This window comes from Pteropus alecto, unplaced genomic scaffold (assembly GCF_000325575.1).
Source record: "Pteropus alecto unplaced genomic scaffold, ASM32557v1 scaffold61, whole genome shotgun sequence".
NCBI lineage: Eukaryota > Metazoa > Chordata > Mammalia > Chiroptera > Pteropodidae > Pteropus > Pteropus alecto.
In genome coordinates, this window is record NW_006434835.1 from 2,602,216 (window position 1) to 2,616,452 (window position 14,237).

Sequence of the window (14,237 nt, forward strand, 5' to 3'; positions counted from 1 at the left end):
CATCGATGTGGCAGGGCCGGCCATCGTGGAGGAGGGGTCCAGCTGGGAAAACGAGCCACTTCCAGACTGGACACTGTGTGAGTAAGGGGCACGTGAGTGCGACAAAGGCAGAACTGTGCTGGCCGAGGCCCCTCGGACCCCAGGAGTAGATCATTAGAATCAGACTTCTCTCGGCGTAGAACAGAGTCAGCCTGCTTCAGGTCCCGGCCAGCCAGAAAGACCGACATCTATGGAACCCCTTTATTGTGGGTTTACGCACCCGTGAAGTTCGTTCGCCCGGGGCCACTCACTTGTCCTTGCACGACACGGGCACTTGGTCACATCTACTCTTACTCCCCTCGAGTTTCCACTTCTTACCCTTTTCTACCTCTCCTTCCTCCTGTGGAGGCTGACATGCCCATCCGTCAGTGACGTCCCACGAAGACCCTAAGCCTGAGACAGACCTGTCACGCAAAGCCACCCTCTTCCAGATCTGCCTCGCTTTTTTCTTCCAGGTAATACTTTTGGCTCCATCCCGTCTTCAGTCCTGAATTAGCCCATCATCTTGACTCATTTGTGTATTTGTTTGGTTGTTTTTTTCTTCCAGTTTTATCGAGATATAATTGACATGCAACCCATATGAGTTTAAGGTGTGTAGCGTGATTTGACATACAAATATTGCAAAATGAACCACGATAAGTTTGGTTAGCATCCATCACCTCATATAGTTAGAAAGACATTTTCTTTTTCTTGATGACAACTTTTAGAATCTACTCGCTTAGCAGCTTTCAAATACACCACATGGAGATGTCAACTCTGGTTGTCATGTTGTGTGTGACATACCCGGGTGTCATTCATCGTAGAACTGGCAGTTTGTACATTGTGCTCACCTTCACCCAGATCCCCCCACCCGCACTCAGCTCCACGGTCACCGGTCCGTTCTCTGTCTCTATGAGTTTTCCTGTGCGTTAGACTCTACGTGTAAGTGAGGCCGGCGGTGTAGTAATTGTCTTCCTCGGTCTGAGCCGGTTCACTGCGTCGGCCCGTCTCCTGGCGGTCCGAACCTGAGCGAGGCTTCATGGTTCTCAGCTTCGTTTCTCCCTTTGGCCCAATACGTTGCAGGAGTCACCTCTTTCTTTCGCAATCTCCTCTTTAGATGACAACGACACCCACACTGTGCTATTCAGCATTTATCCCCAAATAGACGTAAAAGCGACCAGAGCCTGGGAGCCCCGCTTCTTCTCCATGACCTTCCTCAGGGAACTCAGTGAATTTGGGACCCACGACAAAGCTCTAACCAGCCAGTTCTCGGATCTCGGAGATAATTGACGAGGGTCGTGTTGGTGGCGCTTAGAGACCAACTGGGGAAGAGCTATCATGACAGAAAGTGTGGCGAAGGCAGAATAGTCATGTCCCGAAACAGCATCGCCGAGAACAAGCGCGTTCGTTTGCCGCGGTCCTCGTGCCTGGGGACGTGGGGAGGGGGTCCGCCGTGTCTCCTCGGCGTCTGTCGTGCCCGTGGGCGTGCGGGGTCGTGGATGCCATGGTTCCTGAAGAGGCACATGTGGAGACGGGAGAGGCCCTGGGCACAGGCGGCACGCGCAGGGTGAAAGGCTGCGCTGTCAACAGCCACGCAGGGACCACGTGCGCAGCGGGGACCGTCCCAGGAAAGGCGGATGCAAACTCTTCTTGTTTATGACGTTTGCTACAACAACAGAGAAGGACACGGCTCCTTGTCTACCATACACCTAAGTAGTGACACGCCTCGGGGCCCATAGCCACAATGCAAAACGCGCTCCAGAAAATGGGTCGCTATTATTTTTGAAGCATCCGCCAGTTTAAGGCAGAACAAACAAACTGGCAATCATTGAAGTTGGAGAACAAACTCCGAAAAGGCCAACGACAAGGGGAAAATAGACACGACCTTCAGCTCAGGAACGGGGACGCGTCCACCTCCTCATGGCCGTGGGGTTGTCATTATGTCAGGCAAGGCATTTGCATACACCACCTATGGAGATGAGGCCAACTGTCTTGTGTCCATAGAAAGTGAAAAAAAGTAGTAAAAGTTCCACATGGTATATAGGAAATATGAACGAGCGTATAAAAGAGAGAAACAGTTATAAACAGCTGTGACCTGATACGCTGGTCCCCATAGCACCCGAGAGCAGCGCAGCCTTCACCCCAGTGCCCAGAGGGCTGGTTTTCATGCCTGTGACGCCCTCGACTCTCTTCCCTGGTGGAACCCCACACTTCAGTGATCACGGTCACGCGCCAACGACAGTGACAGACACTGTTTCGGCACAAATACCGTGTGTCTGGCACCATGTCCTATGCTTTTCATGTGTCCTTTCTACGAACTTCCAGCCTCTCTCACCGCTACCTCCGTCCCCAAGTCTGCAGACGTGACACCTGCAACACAGACCAGTGACACGCGTGAGAGCACAGCGTCAGGAGGAGACTCCCTACTGCATTCGGCAGCTGGAGCCGTCACAAAATTCCACAGTTGGGGTGACATAAACAACGGAGACTGGTTTTCTCACGGTCGTGGAGGCTGGAGGTCGGCAATGGAGATGCTCTCCTTGGCTTGAAGACAGCCACCTTCTCGCTGTATCGTCACAGGGCCTTTCCCGTGTGCTAACACCGCCCTGGGGTCTCCGTCTCCCTATGTAAGGACACCAGCCCAGTCAGATTAAGGCCCACCCTACCAGGTTCGTGTTAACCGAGTACCCTTCCTAAGCCCCCTCTCCAAACAGAATCTCATTCGGAGGCACTAGGGGTTAGGGCTTAAACACAAGAATTTGCAGGGGACACAATTCAGCCCACAACAGTGTCCCACCTAAAATTCACATCCATTCTGAATGTAAAGCCCACGTGTTCTCTCATCGCACCGGGCTCCAACTCCTGGAGGCGGGGATGTCGCCCTGCGCTTCGAGAGAAGGAATCTATAGCCTACGGTCTCTGTCACCTAGGAGCTTCCCAACTAGCAATGCAGGGGACAAGTCCAAGAGTCACTCTGTGGCAGCACAAAACAAAACTCTAGTTAACCAGAGCTCTCAGAGGACAGTGCGGCACCGTGTGCCACCTCTGAAACTGAGCTCCTGAGCTCAAAGCCCAGCTCTGCCACTCACAGCAGATTTCAGCAAAGGGAGGGCAGATCGCGCCTCCAGAACTGCCCCAGGCGGCACGGGCTGCTCTGGGCTCTGAGGGGTCGCACTGCATTAGCGACCACTCAGCTGTGTTTGGAAAATAAATGAGACGCTTTCACAAAACGCCTGATGTTGCCTTTTGTCCTTTATTCACAGTCTTGGTGGATAATCATTTGGAGAGATTTTTTTCTTGTTTTTTTTTTGTTTTTGTTTTTGTTTTTTTTACTAAATTTGATTGGCAGGGGGTTGTGTAGGACGTTTAGCACATTTATTTTTATCTAACAGTTCATTCAAAGCAACAATAAAATATTAACAATTAAAAATTGGGGCAGGTCTATCGGAGCAAAGCATTGGAGAAAAGCTTTTGGATCGAGTAGTTTTAAACGCACATCAAGACGAACTTAGAACTGGATTCTAACTATAGAAAAGAAGAATTTGGACAAAAGGAAATGAAGAGGTTTTGAGTTAAGTAATCTGAAATCACCAAAAAACCGTGTGGACCTGATTCTCTCAAGATAGATGCTCCCTTTCTTCTTCCAGAAACCGTTGGTGCTGGGTGAGTCTCCGCCCGTCCTCCAGCACTGGGCACACCCGGTCAAGACGTCATGCGAAGCCGGGCTCTGCGGGCTGCACCCACCTGGCCCAGTACCCGAGTCAGCACTTTGCAGAGGCTCCCATGTGTATACTGATGTTCATCAGTTTTGCAACAGACCCCAGGATCAAGGCGCGGGGGGGGTGTGTCTCACTAGGTCACAGTTTGGGGATCACAGTAGCTACATTTTCTGTGATTTTAAGGATCTGAGACACAAGACAGGTTTCCAGAATTTCAACTAAGGCCACAGAGCCCAAAGCTCCGTGAGTCATTCAGTTCACCCATCAAATGGAACAGACTTCGGAGTTGTCATGACAACACCTTCAGTCTCCTCGGCTGAAGCACACTCCTCTCACGGGATGGGAGTGTTCACTCCATGTCTACTGGGAGGCTGCCATTTTTTTTTTTAATTGGAAAAGACTGTTTGTGGGGCATAGGACTTGAATTCATGGAGGCTTCTTGGGGGTCATGGTAGACGAGTCCACCTTGAGGTAAAACCTGACACTGTGCTGAGATCCTCCCCTCGTGGCAGCCGGAGGCCTCTTCCGTCTCTTCTGCAGGTGTTATTTCTCTTTTTAAGAGTGTTTAAAAGGACCAAATTTAAAGCCCAAGAAAGTTAGATTGCCAGCCTTGGGCTTAGCCCTTTCATGACCAGGTGACTCGTTAATTAGGCCGCTACAGTTGGGTGAAGTCTTTGTGATGCGGGCGGGGTCCCTAATTTATTTGACCTGGAAAGGGTCACCTGCTTTTACTCTTTAGATACTCTCCAAGGACTAGATTCCTGTTCCTGACGGTCCTAGTCGGTGCTGGAGCACCGAGCACGGCGCCCAGGCCCTCAGGTGCCTGCCCGCCCGCCTCCAACATTGCACTTTAAGGATCGCTCATCCAGGGGAAAACAATTTTTATTCAGAAACGAACAGCAGCTAAGAGGATGTCGCCCTGACTCTTTTATAGTTCATGGATATATACTAAAAGAAAGATAACAAAATGATATGGGGGTGACCGCCATAAACAGAACACAATAAAAAAGTTTCCATGTAGCAGATAAAGATCTCAGAGCTTTTAATGCATAAAATTGAATGAAACATTCACCTCCATAAAGTCAGAGCTGAAATTAAAAATGCACCGTTGCAAATGATGTTTGCTGTAGGACATTTATATAAAATAAGATCTTTAAAGGTGATATTTTATTAAGTGTTTTTCTCTGCCTGTCTTGAGATTTTTATGCGATTTTTCATCTTTTATTCCACTAATCTATTAATATATTGATAGAATTTCCTGTTTATAAACTGTCTTGTTTTGAGGATAAACTGTATTTGATAATTTATATTTTTACAGACATTTTTGTTTAGTTAGCTAATATTACATTATATAAATATTTTTTGCTTCGAGTTCTACTTAGACTCTTCTTAAACCTTCCCACTCTATTTTCATTGGATTTAAATTTGAAGAACACTTTTCTATCTACTTACATTCAAACTTTCTGTGTCTCTGGGGAGTTCTGATAAAAAACAGATTATTGGCATAAACGTACTTTCTCTCTCTCCATACATGTAAACTGGATTAAGGTATTATTACATGTCATAAGATTAAGTCTTTATTTTTCTCTTCTTTTTATTGTATCTATATGAGATGATGGATGTTAAGTAAACTTATCTGAGAACCCTAAAAACAAAACAAAACAAAACAAAACAAAAAAAAACATGACCTGCCATGCAGATTTCCAAGGTGAAGGCGCTTATTTTCCTCTGTGGCTGGGAAAACTGGCCCAGGTCCCTCACCAACAGGTAAGCACCTGTTCAGGCATTGCCTTTGCCCAAAGGCTTTGTCTCCCGAGGTTACACCTGCTCCCCAGGTCCAGTGACTGGCCCCTAGGCACAAATGTCCGGTCCCTTTCCTTGGCTCAGGACCACCCCCAGGCCACCCAGTTCCAGAGCGCCGCAGGTTGCTAGCCGGGGTCTCTGTCCTGCTGGCATCGCAGACCAATGGCTCCTTCTGCCCAGCTTACTTCCCTAATCACCTTAATGGCGCTCTTCCTGAGTGCATGCCCCCTAAGAGCTCTTACACGCAAATGCCTCCTCTCAACATCAGCTTTCTGGAAACCAGATGTAAGTCAGCAATTTTAAAATATCAGAGTGCCGTATTACATGAAGGTAGCATCACCTCTAGAATGCCAAATGAGGGGCGTTGAGAACTGGGCCTATAGGAGTTTAATAGAGGGGACTATCACGGAGACAGAGTCATCACTGTGACAGGCTAGAGAAACAGTAGAAAAAAATAAACCCACACTGCGTCTACCTCTGAAGCTGCAGTTCTAAGTCCTCGTGTCAATTCCTTGGACTCTCTGGCTCCTTTGAGCAAGACTTAAATCATTCAATCTGTGACTTCAAATTTGAACACACCTTCCGTTTAGAACTGACAAGACCGAGACCGAGCTCTGTAAATGGGACGTTTCACCAAAGCCTTAGACCGAGCCTAAACTTTGCACGCCGTCATTTTTATTTCAAATATCCAACAAGGCAAACGAAGCTTGCCGGAACTTCACCATAGCTCCTGAAAGCCGTTTGATGTTTACGCAGAATGTGCCTCGGCGCAAAATCCGTGGGAGGCGGTGTCAAGTAGAAAGACGAACAGTCTGAGCGGCTGGGACTAACGTGCCATCGGCAAACACTCGGCTTTTGCGTGACCAATCTGTTTTCAAATACGGCGAGTTTTGACCCTATCGATAAAGATAGGCTGTGATGGGAAATATTTGCTATTATTCAACAAGCTGCTTGAATGCTTAGGTCAGACGGAAGGGAGATCTCGAAATTAAGGATGGCCAGGATATGTGAGACGCAAGATAGTGGCACAGTTAATGAAGGGCATTGATGAAAATGGACGCGTGTGAAAGCTCAGGCATCGTCTTCCTTTTCTCCTTCTTTCCGTCCTTCATTGTTGATTTTTGTTTTAATTCGTATTTTCTTTTAACATTCAAGGAACATTTATAAAATATGCCCTCCCTCAAGGAGCTTAAGTTGTCATAACGTGATAGATAATTTATTAGTTGCATTAAATAAATATTCAAATCACTCATTAGGTGATATTCGAATGGAGTTTTATGGTGCTATATAGGCACGGCACTAAAAGACTTATAATGATGGATTCATAACATAAACCATTTACATTGATTGAAAATATTTTCGTTCATCTTGAAGAGCATATACAAAGAAAACAACACGCAAGAACAGATGGGAACAGATCGTAAGAGAGAATAAAAGTTAAAATTTAAAACAAGGGCTTTTGCACAAATCAGTGACGACCGAGAACCACAAACTGTGAGCTCGCTCTGCACCCGGACACACCAAAAAAATAAAAGCTGAAAATTTTGAGCCTCTGGTGTGAATGCCAGGCACACTGTCCTTTAAGGAACTAAATGCTACTGTCCTGTGACCTGTCACTCCATTTCCAAGGATGAAGAGACCCTCTGGTATGAATCCAAAAAAAAAGGACTTCAAGGGACGATGGAGCCAGTGGGGTATGAGGAGGGTCTGCTTGTGGAAGAAACACACGGGCTCAAAAATGGGCAATTAGAAGTCTCTCTAGTCCTCCTTTTTTGCTTTGAGTCGACGACTGTGTCTTCTACTGCCCATTTCCTCCAGCGGTTAGGTGAGCTGGGAGAGGCTTGCGGCTGCCTCCTGCAGACACCCTCCCTCCGCACGCCAGGGAAAGCCAGCGTCCCTCAGTTTTTAAGCTGTATCGTGATATAATGCACATACCATAAAACTCGTCCATTTCAAGTGTACAGTTCAGTGGCTTCTAGCATATTCACAGAGTTGCATGACTATCACCACGGTATTTTTTTAGGCCATTTTCATCACCCCAAAAGAAATCCCCTAGTCATTTCCGGTCGTTCCAGCCCCAGACGGCCACTGATTAGCTTCGCATCTCTACATATTTGCCTGGGACATTCTATGTGGGTGGAATAATACATCAAATGGTCTCTGTGATCGGCTTCTTATATTCAGCATAATCTTTTCAAGATTAGCTAATATCGTATATTCTTAGTAAATCGCCAAGTCTTAGAAGCAGCCCATCAAGCGCGGATTGTGTTTCTAACATAATCGCTTACCCGCTTTGTGCTCTGTCCTTTGCTCTGCTTCTGAAATGATTTTGGTTATTCTTGCTTTTCTGAAGGAAGGAAAATCTATGAACGAGCTCAGGATAGAATGTCTTACCCTGGCTGAGTAACTCCACTGGGTCTGTCGATCCTGGGGGACGGGGGGTAGCCATGTGGTAGAGGGGAGAAAGACAGAAATTAAAGTCTCTTTTAAGTCACGTTTCATAGATTAGAGACACTCTGATATTCTCTCTATTTACCGGTGAACCAATGCTTATTTTTCCTCTACCCCCTTTTATAGGTCAGATACAAAATACAGTTACTTTGTCCGTCATGAAAGGGATTTCTCTCAGTTTAATATTCTAATGTTTCTTAATATATTTTGTCGATAGAGCCGGCAGAACAATCAAGCGTGTGCACAGTGAAGTCCTAGTGACGCTCAAACATGAAGTCATTTGCCGCAGGCCTTGGATTTCCTCTTGTTCTCCACCAAACCCACCGTTTCATCATAAATACATTCAAAACAACCCAAACTTATTTTTCTTTGTTCTTCTGAATTCGAGTGACTGTGACAGGTTTGTTGTCCCAGAGCCTAAACAGGGCACGCAGTAAGCCTGGCATGTGGTGGCTCTCCGACCCGTGTGCAGTGAAGGCGAGGACGCGGGAAGACAGGTCCAGGACGAAGCAACGAGCCCGTCAGCCGCCTGAGGCCGCGCGGTCTCTGAGGCCGGCTTACCTGCCCAGGTAAACGGGTCTCGCCTCACTGTTCTTGTTGTGTTTATCGAGATGTTCTTAGGCGAGATAGTTCTCTTTTTTTCCAGGGAAGTCTGAAGCGAGTTACATACTAAATATACAACCATTTGGTAAAGTGGATGCATGAGAACCACCAAAAAATCATATTTTTATAGAGTTTATTCATCTGTCGCCTCCAGCTTTTCCCCGGCGACAAAGGCACTCAGAAAACCTATATTTCCAACTGTTAAGCGTCCTCGTTTGCTGGCTCGCCATCCCTCTGTGATGCTCAGACAACTGCAGAAGGCCCGTAATTAACACCTTCGGACAGATGGAATTTGTTTCGATACCAAATTGTTGTAAGCATCACAAGTTTATCGTTCGCGTTCCCAAATCTATAGAGCTGCCAGTCTCGTTGCTTTTGTGCGGAAAGTATCCAAAGCCATTTTTTTAACAGCCATTATACATACAGCACCATCATTGTGCCTCTTTTAATAATAACCTGAAGGACAAACTAGAATGATTAGAAATAAAACCGTTAATTTCATATTAGGGTCCTCGACAGCATTTAGATGTAAAAGTCATTATTAGACTATTATTCGAATAACAAATATGTCCGGAGCTCTAATACATATGTGATGGGACCATCAGCCCCAGCAATGCCGCGGCCCATTCTGCTAATGAGAAAGCGAACGTGGATTCCAGCTCTCATTTCCACACACTCCCTTTGTCATTTTGAAGTAGAGTCAGGGTTTAACCCTCTGATTCCCAAAGATGTCAGAGACCTAAGAAGAAAAAAAAAAAAAGTTTTGGAAAATGCACTAAAGTAATGCTGTTTCTAGGCATAATTGGTTTTAAAAATTAACCTTATTTCCATCGTCATGATTTATAATTATGAGGGTTTCCTTGATCAGATAATTGACTCGAATGCTTCAGAAATATCAATGAATACTCTTAAGAGGAAAAAGGGGACTGAAAAATATGGATAACATGCTCCTAGTCATTTAAAAATAAATAAAAAAAGGTGAATGATAACCTTTTTTACAAGGCTTAAAATGTGCGTAACTAATACTATTTAGAGTTATGTACGGTAAATCTTTTACAAAGGAAAACAAGATACGTAAATACAAAACTTAAGATAACGATTACCCCACAGCTTGCCAGGCGTCCGCCGACGTGGGGCAGGTTTTGGCCACGTGGGGAAAGATGCGGCCGAGAGGCCTGGGGTTCTGTGGCCGGCTTGGGAAGGAGAACGGATGGCTTACCCTAGAAACTCATCAGCCCCGTTTCGCCCCTTTAGAACACATTTAATGGGGAGATAGAGCTCATGGAATTTGACTCAGCTCCAGAAAGCATCGGAGAAGCCGTCAAACGATGGAAAGTTCTGGAAGCTTTACTCCAACTGTCAGCCTTCTTTCAGCATATTCGGTTTGTTTTACCTTCATTCTGTTACGAATACTCAAGACAGGGATGATAAAGCAGGAGAGGAAGAGAGGAAAAGGGAGGAAAGACTTCGAGCCAAGTGGCGGTGGCCTGTCGCGGTCCACGGCGCTGCCTACGCCCTGCCAGCTCGGCTCCTGCCAGCTGGCGGCATGATTCGTGGGGAGGGCTGGCAGGTGACCCCTGTGTCAGGGCACGTCCCAGGCCCAATGGAAGGAGTGAGGGAAGAGAAGGGATGGATGACTGCTGTCCTCATGGCCCCGCTTCCATTTGGCCTGGAACAGACATGGATGGGTGGGAGGCAACCTTCACGAAAATTCTGCTCTCTGTTCTCCAGAAACCAAGTTTTAGGGAGTGAGCATTTATTTCTTAGCAAGAAGTTTTGCACATGGCTGATGTCCTGATTTCTTCCACAGCTACAGGAGAGACTATTAACACTTTTACTTCCTCAATTTTTAAGAAATCTTTATTTCTATAATTGACTTTAATGCTACTTTTTTGTCACATAAACGGCTAGTTTTGAAAAGTATATACTATTTAATCACTACCCTTGACTAGTTCCTTGAAGTCGAGCTAGTCTATTGAATTTTAAAATCAAGGAAACAACCCCTTAGAAGAAATGGGTGCTTGACACAATGGGGCTTTGACATGACGAGCGTGTGAAGTCTCCGCCGCTGATCTGCGTATGGACACGTCTACGACAAACATTCCTAAGCGTTCTCAGCTGGCAATTTTCAGTTGCTTTAGTAAAGGGCTGGCGTGAGGGTTGCAGTGATTGACTGAGGAGGGGTCTGAACTCATAATTATCTCCCAACTCGCGTGTGCGTTTAGGGGGGTCACACCTGTTCACACGCTGAATTGTGACAACATCCCACAGAACAGGTGACTCTGAAGAGCCGGTTCCTGAAGCTGTTCTGTGAAACCCTTGCTGGGCGCTGGTGGACACAAGCTTCTTCCCGTCCTACCTGGTGCATGTACTTGTTCTGAAGACAGTGCTGGCCCTGTGCTGCACCCCAGCTGCTCCCCAGAGCCAAGTCGGAGGGGCCGAGACGTGATGGGAGTGGGGCCTTACCCCTCCCACACCGGGGCTCAGCCGATGGCCTTTGGTCTCGTGTGTTCTCATGTGTGTGTCTATCTCGTCTTTGGGGAAAAAATCCAGGGACTCAGGCTGAGGTTACTGAATTTGTGATAACATGCCCTGGGCACTTTATTCTAAAAGATTTCAATAATGTCATACCTCTTGGAACACGTGACTGAATACTGGCCAGTGCGTGACACAAAGAAGGAAACTGAGAAAATGAAGGACCCACGGTCACATGTTCAGTTTCGCTGCGGGAAAGAATAACAGGACAGTTACGAAGGATGGTGGTTGCAGGTGTCTCCTGTGTTGGGCTTACTGAGCCTGGATCCCTGCTAATGAAAGCGCATGGCATTTGGAGACATTCAGCAGAATTCCAGTTTCTTCCAGCACCAATAAATTGTGGCAAGATACTTTAAAAAAAAAAGTCATAAATAGATCTCCGATTCAAAATGTTGTCAGTCACAACTCACTGATGAATGAATAGCCATTGCTGAGTCCTTCCTTGGAACCTGACATCTTTGCATCCGGACGAAGACCCTGGGATGAGCTAGGGATGCGTCACTGCCTCGTTTTCAGTAGTTTAAGATTCGGAACAGGAAGCGTCTCTGGACTTCCCACCTCTCTTCTTTCTCTTCCTTCTCCTGCTATTCCTCCCTTGTCCCTCGGCTCTGTCCTTTGCCCAGCTCACTCTCAATTCTTTTCTGTCCTGGCCCGGGTCCCATCAGCTCTCGCGCCCCATCTTTTTCCGTCTCCATGTTCATTTCCTCCTTCTTACCCCCATTTCCCACACGTCTTCGCTCGCGAGTCCCCTTCTTGGTTTCCTCCTTTCTTTCTTCTCTCTTAATTTTTTAGTAACGGCTGCAGTTTCGTGAATGTCTGACATTGCTTCCTGGAAGCCGTGAGCATCTAAGGATTGGAGCCACTTTCTCCTCCCAATGCATCTGAATTCCCTCTGATCTAATCAAGATGCTTAAAAATCCCGAGTCTCTCTGTAGCCGTCTCCTCGGAAATTCCATTGCAAAGAAAGCGAAAAAGAAAAAAATGCACGGCAGCAAAAATCTCCGTGCGCGGTGTCTCAGACCGAAATAAGCTCAGCTCCCTCTCCTTCTGGTGCCCCCTTCCTTCCATGCCCCCCGTTTTCTAGCTTCTGACCCTTCACGGGATCTTGAAACGTAACCCACGTTCTAAATCTTTGCGATGGAGGCTGAGCTCGCGAGCACGGAACTGCGTCCTCCTGCATCTCGGCCTGATGGGGTGGCGTTTTAAAGCAACGTACCTTCTCTGAAAAAGCAAATAGGCTGTGATTTCTGAGGACGATCCCAGCTTTTTTGTTGGTTAGATGCCCGGTCTCGGCCTCAAGCTGCTCAGTGAACACGTGGCCATTCAAGACAGTTAACTCCCTCACCCCTGTGAGCCCTTCACCTTTGTCCAGATTTCCGTTTAATTGAATGTTTACTAGATGTGATGACATTTAACTCATTCGTGCTCCTTATTGTCGTAATGGCATAGAGTCTGCTCTGTTGATAGACAACTAAGGATCTGTCACGTGGTCCGGATTATCCCGATTCATTCCAGCTGGTGCCTCCTCCCGTGGATTTCTGGGTGCAATCACAGGATTTCACCAATAAACTCCATGTACTTAGAGACCCAGTTACCTTCTCGATCTCTCGGTGCACCTCCTGAGTCCAAGGTCAACCAGAAAGCCCCTCCACGCTCTGCTGACACGGGTCAGGGGAAATGAGAAATGTGTAGACCTTCTGAGCTTTTAAAAACCTGCTCTGTCCTGGAATATAAAAATATTCACATTCATATATAAATGTATGTATTATCTAAACATGTAAGAATAACACCTAATATGTAATAAATACATATTCATTTTTAAAACTTTGGTTTAATTCAAACAAGATCAATTGCCCCTTGCCCTCGAAACCATGAAAACCAACTTGTGGTCATCTTCACTTTCACGTGCTGGCACCCGAGGAAAATGTTTTTGCACAGAAACCCGAGAGTTTGTTGATTTTTTCAGTTAGTGGTAACACATTTAATTTTAATAATAGTCATAAAATTATGTTAGGTCCAGAAATTAATTCTTAGCTTTTCAATGCACTTTAAAAATCTTGGGCAGTATATACATTTGAAAACATAGCATGACCAATATGTGCGATACATTTATTTCAACTCACAAAAGACCTTTGGTTTAAAAAGGCACCCCAAAAAGGCATCGCCGGTACTCCACGCTCCACACCAGGCCAAACCTGCCGAGGTGTCCTGGGGCTCACGCACCTGCCCGCGCGGCACCCCGTGGGTGTTCTTGGCTCCCATTCGCTCAGAGGCGGACAGGGCTGCCAGGCAGGCCTTGCCCGCAGCAGGTCCTGACAGCGCTCAGGCACCGTCATCCACACAGGTGCGAGGGGACAGCAGCCACATCTGGCAGGTGCAGCAGCCACCTGGTTCCCAAGCTTCGGGGCAACAACCTCAGGCCCTAAAAGAAGTCAGTAGCTTTTTCAATTTGGAATTTCACAGACATAAGGACAGACCAGTGACAAGGGCCTCCACCCTCGGGAAAGCCCTGTGTGCTCGTCCGTCAAGTATTTATAGTTCATTTGTTGTCTTCTTTAGTTCAGATACGAGATTCAACCAGTTACCTTTTACCCTAAGGAGGGTCACTCGGTAATTTAAGTAACAACTTTACCCTTACCAGGTTACCAGGGGGACTGAGCCAGCTGGTGTGGCTGAAGGTCTGCCTGCAACCACAGGTCAGGAGCAGATCCTCTGGGACAGAAGACAAGGCCAAGCCCCACCTGCCCATGGTGGGACCCAGATCACCGGACGGTTAGTGACAGGCAGCGGCTGGCTCTGGAACTCTGGATTCTTTATCCTGAATTTATGTGACTGCAGAATATGCATATGACGTATTAATATACAGACCCTAACGGTGCCGCATCAAAGCACTGGTGACCTTGACTCCAATTTTCAAGTTTACTGATGAGCACGTCTTAGGAGACAGAGTCAAAGGCTTCGCCTACTTTGAACTAGATTACTGCTCACTGCTCTCTGATTCTTCAGAGCTGTCACTTGGTTATATAGAAGTAGATCAGAATTTACTAAATTTCTTATTTATATTAAGACATTCTGAGTATTAACAGGTCTTCACTAGCCTATACTGTG